Source organism: Bufo gargarizans, chromosome 1 (genome assembly GCF_014858855.1).
Source record: "Bufo gargarizans isolate SCDJY-AF-19 chromosome 1, ASM1485885v1, whole genome shotgun sequence".
Taxonomy (NCBI): Eukaryota; Metazoa; Chordata; class Amphibia; order Anura; family Bufonidae; genus Bufo; species Bufo gargarizans.
This window is the reverse complement of record NC_058080.1, coordinates 235,191,963-235,204,307: the sequence shown is the minus strand read 5'-3', so window position 1 is coordinate 235,204,307 and position 12,345 is coordinate 235,191,963.

Sequence of the window (12,345 nt, the reverse complement as noted above, 5' to 3'; positions counted from 1 at the left end):
AACAGCAAAGGTCAGAGGCAGGTTTAGGACAGGTGAGGGCACAGGGCCTGCTCCCGGGCCATGCCAACTAAGAGTTGTGTCTGACGAACCCACCGACTGTTAGCTGAGGGTGTCTGATGTCACTTGGGATAAAGTTAATGACTGAATTAACTAATCAAGAACTGCTGGGTTGCTGGTCAAGACATGACCACTATATGACACCGGGAGCTCAGGCCTCTCGTAGCAACTCCTGCTGCCATGCCCCCTTACTCTTCTGTGGCCTCTGCCTGCGCCAGAAACATTTAGGCATCTGCCACTCCTCTGTGCATGGCCTGGCACTTCTCTGTCTGACATACTTTTAGCTGAACGAAATAAATTAAAAGCAAATTAAAACACAACTAAAAGCGACAAAAATATTTTTTTCTTTTTGTATGGAAATAGACCACTAAATGCTTTTACCACAAATACTTGTAACAGTGAAACGCAAGTATATTTTTCATTCTGTACTGAAATAGGCCACTAAATGGTTTCACCGCAAATAACTGCAACAGTGAAAAAAATCTTGCTGCACTTTTTCAGTTTGCACAAGAGCAGCTGGATGTTCCACAGCAGTACTGGCAAAATATTCCGTGGACAGATGAAACCAAAGTTGAGTTGTTTGGAAGAAACACACAACACTATGTGTGGAGAAAAAGAGGGCACGAGGTATCTGTGTGTGTTTGGGAAGAAAGTGTTTTGCGTTGTCAAACAGGCTTATGCAACCGGTCATATGAGATGGTAAGATGGAGTGAGAGATGAATAGTTCCTTGCTGGGTGAATGGATGTGGGGGTATTTCAAGAGGTTTTAGTAAAGTGGGAAGAGTAAGATGAAAGATTGAAACATTGTTTGCATTAACTATTTCTGTAATTACTTTTGGTCCACTTCTGGTTCCATTCTGGTTTAATTTAGTACAGTATGTGGACTCAAAGAGTTGCACTTGAAAGATGCTGCATTGAAAAGACCAAGGTCTGAAAAACCTAAGGACTTAGATTTATACCATCCAATAGAAAAAACACGGGTGGACAGCACTCCTAAGTAAAAATGCTGCGGGTGCTCGTCTCCAAGGGAGGTGGTAAAAGGCCCCCCAATATTAACAGCTTGTAGATGTCCAAAAAATAAAAAAATTGAGACAGCACGTCCAAAAAGGTGAGTTTTAATTCCAGATGCAACGTTTCGGCTTGGTGATAGCTTTTGTCAAGCTTGACAAAGGCTATCACCAAGCCGAAACGTTGCATCTGGAATTAAAACTCACCTTTTTGGACGTGCTGTCTTCATTTTTATTTTTATTTTATTTATTTTTTATTTTTTTGGACATCTATTAGATTTATGCCACTCAGTGTTCAATCAGGTATGAACAAGAGGGCTACATTTGGCCTAATCAAGGGAGGACCAGATACTGGCGTGAAATAGTCAATGTAAACAAATACTCGAAAAATCCAGCAGGAATTAAAAGTTTAATGCAGACATACCATAGGATGAGAAGGAAAGATGAGGGGTGTGGACAATATCAGACTCTGGAAAAGTTGGGTGCGGCAGTTAGGTTCAAAGCAGACTTACCTGGAGAGGAAAGAATTGGGTGATGGTCAGTAGGCAGTGATGACAAAGTGGATTCCATATCCATAATATTACATTCTGGTTTAATTCGTTGTGTACATATAAAGAGTTGCACTTGAAAGATGTTGCATTAAAAATAACAAGGTCAATTTGCGAATCAGGGCCTAATAGAATTGCTTATCTATTAAACAATGTGGACACCCCAATACCAGTGGTATTAAACAGCTTATTTACCTTATTTTGGAAATCAAGGTGTAATAGAATTGCTTATCTATTAAACAAGGTGGACATTATATTAACAGTTAAATTAGACAGGTTATTCACCCTAAGACATAATAGAATATAATTGCTTATCTGTTTAACAAGGTGTGCACCCAATAACAGGTGGATTCCTGTGCTTCTAACTTTTACTTTGTAACACCCGTAGCCACCATTTTAGGGGGAAAAAATGAGTTACCACAAAGCACAAGGAAATTAAGATTAATTGAGAATCACATTTTTCCTAAACGCCATATCAAATTCCACTGCAGATGCTTTGATTCGCATATCTCTACAAATAATGTCTGCTCACAAAGTGGCAGGCAGCAGCAAGATGCTCAAGACAACTGATTTTTGGGGCCCTTGCTGAGACTTGGAGAAGGCAGGTCCCTGATAAAATAATGATACTAGCTGGCCTGCCTCTACAAGTCATCTCAGCCACCTGATGTATCTAGAACTTAATACCCAAATTTTATATGGACAAATAGGCTAATCGAGATGCTGTACACTGCCTATCTATATGTAATGCAGTCAGTCTACTGTGTTATGTGCCACTTGTGCAAGGAGTGGGGGACTAGAGGTCTACCTTGTTCAGGGGCCCATCGGGGGATTGGACTATTTAACCTGTTCAATCCCTTTTCTCCCGATAATTACAAATGATGCAGTACGTTTCTGGTAGCTACTAATCTCTACCTTAAACATAGAAATGATAGGTAAGGTATGGTAAATGTATCCAATCTGTCATATGTGTTGGTATTGACAGTTACCCCGTGTCGTTAGATTGCTTTAGGGAAATGTTTCTGGAGTAGAAGCAGAGAAAATATAACACAAATAATGTCTGGAGATGTAAAGGAGAAAGTGGCATGTGTCCAAAATCAGCTGGATCTACAGGTGAAACTAAAAAAATTTGAATATCGTGCAAAAGTCAATTTATTTCAGTAATGCAAATTAAAAGGAATTGCATTAATGCAGCTTAAAATTTGAATTCAGTGAAAAGGTTCAATATTCTAGGCTCAAAGTGTAACACTCTAATCAGCTAATTAATCCATATCCCCTGAGCAAATGGGGCCTCAAAATGGAGACTTTGGGGTTTCATAAGCTATAAGCCATAATCATCCAAATTATAAAAAATAAAGGCTTAAAATATCTCGCTTTGCATGTAATGAGTCTATCTCATATGTTAGTTTCACCTTTTAAGTTGCATTACTGAAATAAATTAACAATATTCTAATTTTTCGAGTTTCACCTGCACACTGATAAAATAATATTTAACTGCATGCATGGGATAGGCATAAGGCCATCCTTCATATAAGATAGGGCCAGGGGCTATCCATAGTATTTAGTATATTGGGCAGACTAGATGGGCCAAATGGTTCTTATCTGCCGACACATTCTATGTTTCTATGTTTCTATGTAACTGAAATGCTATAGTTGAGAACCAGTCCTGTTCAGCAGAATTTTCGTGAGCTTAGGGTTGGTGCTCTCAATCCTCATCTGCATCCTCGCATTCTTATAAATCTTACATAATAGAAAACATTGCAGCTTCTTTATCATTACTTACATAATACAATTTTTATAATTTGCTCTTGCAGAACACATGAGCTCTTTAAAGAGGACCTTTCACTTGTATAAACTATGTGTACTGAGTATGCTGCCATATAGAGCGGCGCCCGGGGATCTCACTGCACTTACTATTATCCCCGGGCGCCGCTCCGTTCCCCCGTTATAGGCTCCGGTACCTTTGCTCCTTAAGTTATAGTAGGCGGGTCTTCCAGAAAAAAAACTCCCAGGCTGTGAGCTGTGCGCTGCGATTGGCCAGCGCTGCAGCCTAGGAGAAGGAGACGCCCACAGGTCAAGGGAAGACCCGCCTACTATAACTTAAGGAGCAAAGGTACCGGAGCCTATAACGGGGGAACGGAGCGGCGCCCGGGGATAATAGTAAGTGCAGTGAGATCCCCGGGCGCCGCTCTATATGGCAGCATACTCAGTTCACATAGTTTATACAAGTGAAAGGTCCTCTTTAAGCAATTTGTACAAATAATTTGATAGGGAATGTGACCGATTTTATTTACTGTATACCACCAGTTTATATATGTTATAATACAGCAACTGCCAACACCAAGTATGGGTGAAAATGTCCCATTTGTTAATAATATTTTGAAATTTGGATGTGAAATCTGCCATAGAGGGAGATAAACACCTCTGATAGGGGCGAATGTGCTGCCAAATAAGTCGAGAGATATGAGGTATGACAGAAAGTGAACAATTACAACCAGAAAATGTGTCAACCATGAGACAACGGATTTAATTGCTGCACATTAGATTTAGTGTTGAGTGAACTGAAGCATTCAAAGCAGAATTCAGTCCAAAGTTTAGTAAAACTCTGATTTGCAACAAATCCGAATTCCCTCATGCTTTGTGGTAACGAATTAGGTTTTCCTAAAATGGCAGCGGCACATGTTACAAAGCGAAACTAAGTGTACAGGAGACAAGCTTGGCAATACAAGTTCACTCGTAATGCCATGAAGTTAGCCAATCTGCAGATAGCCATCCCCTGTGATGTCTCAGCCCCATAAAACCCTCATGCTGCACGATCCCCGCCATTGTCATGTGAGCTGAGCATAGGGGGAGATGTGGCAAGCGCTCATGTTCTAGGGACAGTGTTGCTGAAAATGATTAATAGAAGAATATTGGATAGGGAGAGTGCAGGGAGAGTGCAGGGAGACTGCAGGGAGACTTATTCTGCATCAGTTTTATTTATTTATTCCTACATTTACTTATTCCTATATCAGCCGTATGTAATTCAATACCAAAAAGATGGAAGCCTTTATTATCCCAGTGGCCAGCGTGCCAACCAATGCCATCCATTTTTCCCCTCTTAGGCCAGTCTTAATGATGAACATCCTCATATTTTGTTGGCTTTACTTCCTAGAAAAGTCAGCAAGATGCAGAGAGAGGAGGAGCTGGATGTTCCTGATGACATATTTTCATCAATATTAGATGATGTGGAAAAGGAGGAAAAGCAGATGGCAGAAGAAGGGCTCCCACCTGTAGGGAAGGAGAGCACTGGGGTTGGAGAAGTAGGTATGCCAGTATATTGTGCGCCCACCTAACTAGCCATACCAATACCCGCAACAGCCTCTAAAGGTGCCGGGCGGCCATTAACAATGAAGCCCGACTATACATTGCGGTCTTTATTATTAAATTAAAGGAAGCTGCAGTCTTTTTGGCTGTGCAGTTCTTAATCACCACATGTCCGCAACCCGCTTGCAGCATGGCCACTCCATGTGGCCATACTCTGAGGCAGAGTGGCCCTGGTATACCTGAATTCATTCAGAACGAATCAACCTTATTGAGGAACTTAAGCGAAGCCGCTGAATCAAATTTTTCAAAACTTCACTCTATAATTAGATTAATAAACACCAATAATAAATGACTCACACAAGTGAGTACCCGTGCCAAGCCTGCACCTATAGTTAAACACCAAAAGAGAAAAGCGGGGCTAGCACAAAATGGTAATGGATATAAACTTTATTATGGTCTCAATACAAGACAAAATACTATAAAATACACATAAAAAACAATGTAATGGTGGATAGAGGACACACAAGATGACATGGAACACCACTAATGGCTCATCCTGTTAAGGTAAGTCAAATCGTAAAAATATCATAAATTGTACATATAGCCCAAACAGGATGTCAAGTACATATAGCCAACCAGAGCTATCAGGACAGGGTGGAGATCTAATACAGTACACAAAAAGGTATAAAGTGCATAGTGCAAATATAACAAAGTACATAGATCAATTATACTAAACTGCCCACTAGGGAGCCATGAAGTAAATACCTGAGTGGTGCACCAGAACGCCCCAACGTACGTTTCACGCAAGCTTCTTCAGGGGGAATATTTTTACGATTTGACTTACCTTAACAGGATGAGTCATTAGTGGTGTTCCATGTCATCTTGTGTGTCCTCTATCCACCATTACATTGTTTTTTATGTGTATTTTATTGTATTTTGTCTCGTATTGAGACCATAATAAAGTGTATATCCACTACCATTGTGTGCTAGCCCTGCTTTTCTCTATAAGTAGATTGTAACTTTCACTGGCCCTGCTTAGAATTGCAGTTTAAGCACCATATTGCAGTGTTATTTAGGCATGATGTTGCGTTTTTTATTTATGTATCTAGGAACCCTATTTTTTTATTACATCAAACTATATTGTGTAGATACAGTAGTAAAAATAATATTTATAAAAATGTATATAGATGCTAACTATAGATTTCTGTGACCACTTGAGGAAGAAGGTATGATTCATTTGAGATAGGACTAATGCAAAACTTACAGTGAAAACAGACATATGGGAGTGAGTTTCCACATATAAGCTGCGCATTGGAACCTGGAATCTCTCTTCCTTTTTCCATTATGTATCATATAATCATTTTACATTGATGTCTGACACACTTGACACTCCATTAACACACTGTTGCATGCACAGAAGTTGAAAAAAGTATCTTTCCATCAAGTTCGACCAAAGGATATGAGATGCTATGGAGGAAGCGAGTGGTAGGGGTGCATTTTAGAATTTTATTTTCAGCTATTCATCCAGAGGAAGTTTAAAACACTTATAAGTAAAAATTTCCCTCCTGATCCAAAGTGGTGGTCAGACTGGATCATCAATATTTAGTAAATGAATTCTATACATTTGTTGATGATACTTTGTTCTAAGAAATCATCTGAGCCTATTTGATGCCTTCAATGGTTCCTGTTATGACCACATCCTTAGGCCTCATGCACACGACCGTTGTTTCATTCCGTGTCCGTTGTTCCGTTTTTCGTGATTTTCTGAGGACCTATTGACTTTCAATGGGTCCGTTGAAAACTCGGCTAATGCACCGTTTGTCATCCGCATCCGTGATTCGTGGTTCCAGTCCGTCAAAAAAATATAACCTGTCCTATTTTTTTCACGGAAAACATTCAAGTCAATGGGTCCGTGAAAAAACACAGAGGCAAATAAGATTGTCATCCGCGTCCGGGTGTCTGTGTCCGTTTTTTCCTATCATTTGGCATGGCAAACTTGACTTAGACTTTTTTTTACTTTCCTTCATGTCTGGTGATCCTCCAAAAATAAAGGAAGACACACGGAAACAAAAACGGAAACGGATCACGGAACAACGGAACCCCATTTTGCGGAACGGAATACAACAACGGTCGTGTGCATGAGGCCTAAGGCAGACTATTCCACTGATTCATAGATCTTAAGGTGAAACCTTGTCACTTCTGGTGACTGAACAGATAAAGACAGTGCTCCCTTGTCTTTTGAGGCGATTTTAAGTGGAACTGCTTTTTTTTTTTTTTTTACATAGGTTAAAGTGGTTCTCCGAGAATTAAGAAAATAAAATTACTGAATATACACTGTACTTAAATATTACTTTATTATAAATACATTCCCAAATACCTTTTATTAGTTATAATGGCTCTTTTTTCTCTAGGGAGCAATCATCAGGGGAAATAAAATAGCCACCGTCCAATTAGTACACACAAATCCTGTCCTAATCACACACAGGAGGACAAGTTACTTCAGAAGGTATAGAGCTGCCTCATCCCTCTGTCTACTCTCCTTGTCAGGGATTATGATCCTGAATATGGTTTCATATGATCTTCAGCTGAATCTCTGTAGGAATAGAGTCCCACATTACAGCCCCACATTACCACAGTCTGTCCTGTCTGACCTCTCTGTACTTCATATTTCCTCATGAACTCCATTCCTACAGAGATTCAGTTGAAGATCTTATTAGCTGTATTCAGGAGAGGAGAATGAAGCATCTCAGAGTTATAAAGTAACTTGTCCTCCTGTGTGATTAGGACAGGTTTTGTACTAATAGGATGGCGGCCATTTTATTTCCCCTGATGATTGCTCCCCAGATAAAATGAGTCATTGTAACTAATGAAAGGTATTTGAGAATATATTTATAATAAAATATTATAATACATGCACATGAACGTTATTTGTTTCCATGTCCGTTAGTTTTTTTTTTTTGCGAATAGGATGCGGACCTATTCATTTTAATGGGTCCGCAAAAAACGCAGACAGCACACCGTGTGCTGTCCGCATCAGTATATCCGTTCTGTTGCCCCGCAAAAAAAATAGGACATACGGATGTGGACAGCACACGGTGTCCTGTCCGCATTTTTTGCTGACCCATTGAAATGAATAGGTCTGCATCCTATCCGCAAAAAAATAAATAAATGGAACAGAAACAAAAAACTTTTGTGTGTATGTCGCCTAAACGGCATACATTCTTAACCCTTTCTACCCCGAGCCAGTTTTCGCCGTCCTGCCCAGGCTTTTTGCAAATCTGACATGTCACTTTATGTGGTAATAACTTTGGAACACTTATTTATCCAAGCCGTTCTGAGATTGTTTTCTTGTGACACATTGTACATCATGTTAGTCATAAATTTGAGTCAATATATTTCACCTTTATTTATGATAAAATCCCAAATTTACCCAAAATGTAGAAAAATTACCAATTTTCAAAATTTCTATTTCTTTGCTTTTAAAACAGAAAGTGGTACCTCATAAAATATTTATTACTTAACATTCCCAATATGTCTACTTTATGTTGGCATCAATTTTTGAATGTCATTTTATTAGGACGTTAGAAGCCTTAGAATTTTAGAAGCAATTCTTAAAACTTTTAAGAAAATTTCCAAAACCCACTTTTTAAAGGGATTCTGTCACCAGTTTTTGACCCCCACATTCAAAAATATGGTTATGTGCATGGAGCTCTTGTGATTCCTAATGTGGTCTTATAAGCTAAATCTGTAGGCTCATTTAGTGTAAAAAACGTTTTATCTAACCTGTCATTCATCTCACTAAGGTGCCCAGGGGGATGCTCATGTCTTCCAGATGCCGCCCGCACCCGCCGCCGTTCGTGCCCAGCTCCTCCTTTGCTGTCATCAGCGCCGCCTCAGAATCCTTTGCTACTCCTCCGGCTCTCCCTCACTCCCCCCTCCTTCTTCTCTAACATCCCGCGCGTGCGCACAGGCCTGTGCCTGATGCGCCCGTGCTGACTTCTCAGTTCGGCTTCATTGAGCGAAGTGCGCATGCGCCGGCACTTCGCTCAACCTCCCGATGACCTGAACACTGGCGCCAGCCTTCAGGTCATCGGGAGGTTGAGCGAAGTGCCGGCGCATGCGCACTTCGCTCAATGAAGCCGAACGGAGAAGTCCGCACGGGCGCATCAGGCACAGGCCTGTGCGCACGCGCGGGATGTTAGGGAAGAAGGAGGGGGGAGTGAGGGAGAGCCGGAGGAGTAGCAAAGGATTCTGAGGCGGCGCTGATGACAGCAAAGGAGGAGCTGGGCACGAACGGTGGCGGGTGCGGGCGGCATCTGGAAGACATGAGCATCCCCCTGGGCACCTTAGTGAGATGAATGACAGGTTAGATAAAACGTTTTTTACACTAAATGAGCCTACAGATTTACCTTATAAGACCACATTAGGAATCACAAGAGCTCCATGCACATAACCATATTTTTGAATGTGGGGGTCAAAAACTGGTGACAGAATCCCTTTAAGGACCAGTTCAGGTCTGAAGTCACTTTGTGGGGCTTACATAGTAGAAAACCCCCATAAATAACCCCATTGTAAAAGCTACACCCCTTAAGTTACTCAAAACTGATTTTACTAACTTTTTAACCCTTTGGGTGTTCCACAAGAATTCAAGGAAAATGGAGATGAAATTTAACTTTTTTGATAAATTCAATATTTATTACCCTGATTCTTTGGTTTACAGAAACATCTCACATGCACTCTTACAGTAGAAACTCCCAAAAAGTTACCCCATTTTGGAAACTAGGGGATAAGGTGCCAGTTTTATTGGTACTATTTTGGGGTACATATGATTTTTATTTGTGATATATATAACGTTTTTGTTGTGAGTTAAGGTAACCCAAAAATTTCTGTTTTGGCACTGTTTTTATTTTTTACAACATTCATCTGACAGGTTAGAAGAACATGTGCTATTTTTATAGAGCAGGTTGTTACGGATGCAATGATATCAAATATGTCTACTTTGTTTGTTTTAGTTTTACATAATAAAGCATTCATTTTATGAACGCCATTTTTTAAATATTTTTCTGCCGGTCTTGTGCAGGGTCTCGTTTTTTGAAGGAAGAGTTGACGTTATTATTGGTACCATTTTTGGGTACATATGATTTTTTGATCATTTATTATTTCACTTTATGGGGCAAGGTGACCCAAAAATTGGTAATTTTGCCACCGTTTTTATTTATTTATTTTTACAGCGTTCACCTGTCATGTGACACTTTTATAGAGCAGATCGTTACGGACGTTGCAATACCTAATATGTATAATTTATTTAAGTTTTACACAATAATAGCATTATTGAAACAAAAAAAATGCTGTTTTAGTGTCTCCATAGCCTGAGAGCCATAGCTGTTTTATTTTTTTTACCAATTGTCTTAGGTAGGTTCTCATTTTTTGCGGGATGAGGTGACAGTTTGATTGGTACTATTTTGGGGGACATATGCCTTTTAAATTACTTGGTGTTGCTCTTTATGTGATGTTAGGTGACAAAAAAATGGCTTTTTTGCAACTGTTTTTATTTTTTTATTTTTTACGGTGTTCATCTGAGGGGTTAGGTCATGTGATATTTTTATAGAGCAGGTTGTTACGGATGCTGCAATATGTCAACTTTATTTATTTATTTCACTTTAACACAATAATAGCATTTTTGAAACAAAAAAATGATGCTTTAATGTCGCTATGTTCTGAGAGCTATATATTTTTTTTATTTATTGAGCAATTTTTTTATGTAGGGGCTTATTTTTTGCTGGATGAGGTGACCATTTGGTACCATTTTGTGGGACATATGCCTTTTTGATCACTTGGTGTTGGACTTTTTGTGATGTAAGGTGACAAAAATGGCTTTTATGTTTAAGTTTTTATTTTTTTTAATGGTGATTTATAGAGCCGGTCATTACGAACGCAGTGATACCTAATATGTGTGGTTTTTCATTTTTTTTCCTATTTTTTATTATAAAACTAAAACTATATTAAAAACACTTTTTTTTTTGCTTTTTTTTTAAAACTTTATTTCTGTCCCCCCCCTGCAATGCATTACAATACATCTGTATTGTAATGAATTGCCTGTTAGTGTATTACACAGATTAATACACTTGGGCCTCATGCACACGAGAAAGTATTTTTTCACGGTCCGCAAAACGGGGTTCCGTTGGTCCGTGATCCATGACCGTTTTTTCTTCCGTGGGTCTTCCTTGATTTTTGGAGGATCCACGGACATGAAAAAAAAGTTGTTTTGGTGTCCGCCTAGCGGTGCGGAGTCAAACGGATCCGTCCCGAATTACAATGCAAGTCAATGGGGACGGAGCCGTTTGACGTTGACACAATATGGTGCAATTGCAAACGGATCCGTCCCCATTGACTTTCAATGTAAGGTCTGGAGACCCTTTTATACCATCGGATCGGAGTTTTCTCCAATCCGATGGTATATTTTAACTTGAAGCGTCCCCATCACTCATATCTCACAGTATATTCTAACTGTACATGACTGCCCCCTGCTGCCGTGATCGGCACAATTAACCCGTTTAGGTGCTGCACCTGAAGGGGTTAATTGTGCGTATCATATCCCCCTGTAAGAGATCAGGGGCAGACCCCCCTCCCTCCCCAGTTTGAATATCATTGGTGGCCAGTGTGCGGCCCCCCCTCCCTCTATTGTATTTATAACATTGGTGGCACAGTGTGCGGCCCCCCCGGCCCCCCTCCCTCCCTCTATTGTATTTATAACATTGGTGGCCAGTGTGCGGCCGCCCCCGGCCCCCCCTTCCTCCCTCTATTGTATTTATAACATTGGTGGCCAGTGTGCGGCCCCCCTCCCTCCCTCTATTGTATTTATAACATTGGTGGCCAGTGTGCGGCCCCCCTCCCTCCCTCTATTGTATTTATAACATTGGTGGCCAGTGTGCGGCCCCCCCGGACCCCCTCCCTCCCTCTATTGTATTTATAACATTGGTGGCACAGTGTGCGGCCTCCCCTCTTCCCCCCCCCCCGATCATTGGTGGCAGCGGAGTTCCGATCGGAGTCCCAGTTTAATCGCTGGGGCTCCAATCGGTAACCATGGCAACCAGGACGCTACTGCAGTCCTGGTTGCCATGGTTACTTAGCAATATTAGAAGCATCATACTTACCTGCTGGCTGCTGCGATGTCTGTGACCGGCCGGGAGCTCCTCCTACTGGTAAGTGACAGATTATTAAGCAATGCGTCGCACAGACCTGTCACTTACCAGTAGGAGGAGCTCCCGGCCGGTCACAGACAGTGCAGCAGCCAGCAGGTAATCTTGATAAAAAATCCAGTGCGTATGGCCACGCATGTCGGCCTGATGATGTAACCTTGCGCCGCGCGAGATTTTGCTCCAGATCTTCAAGCAAGATGGCGGCGACCGGCACGTCGTGAGCAAATGGAG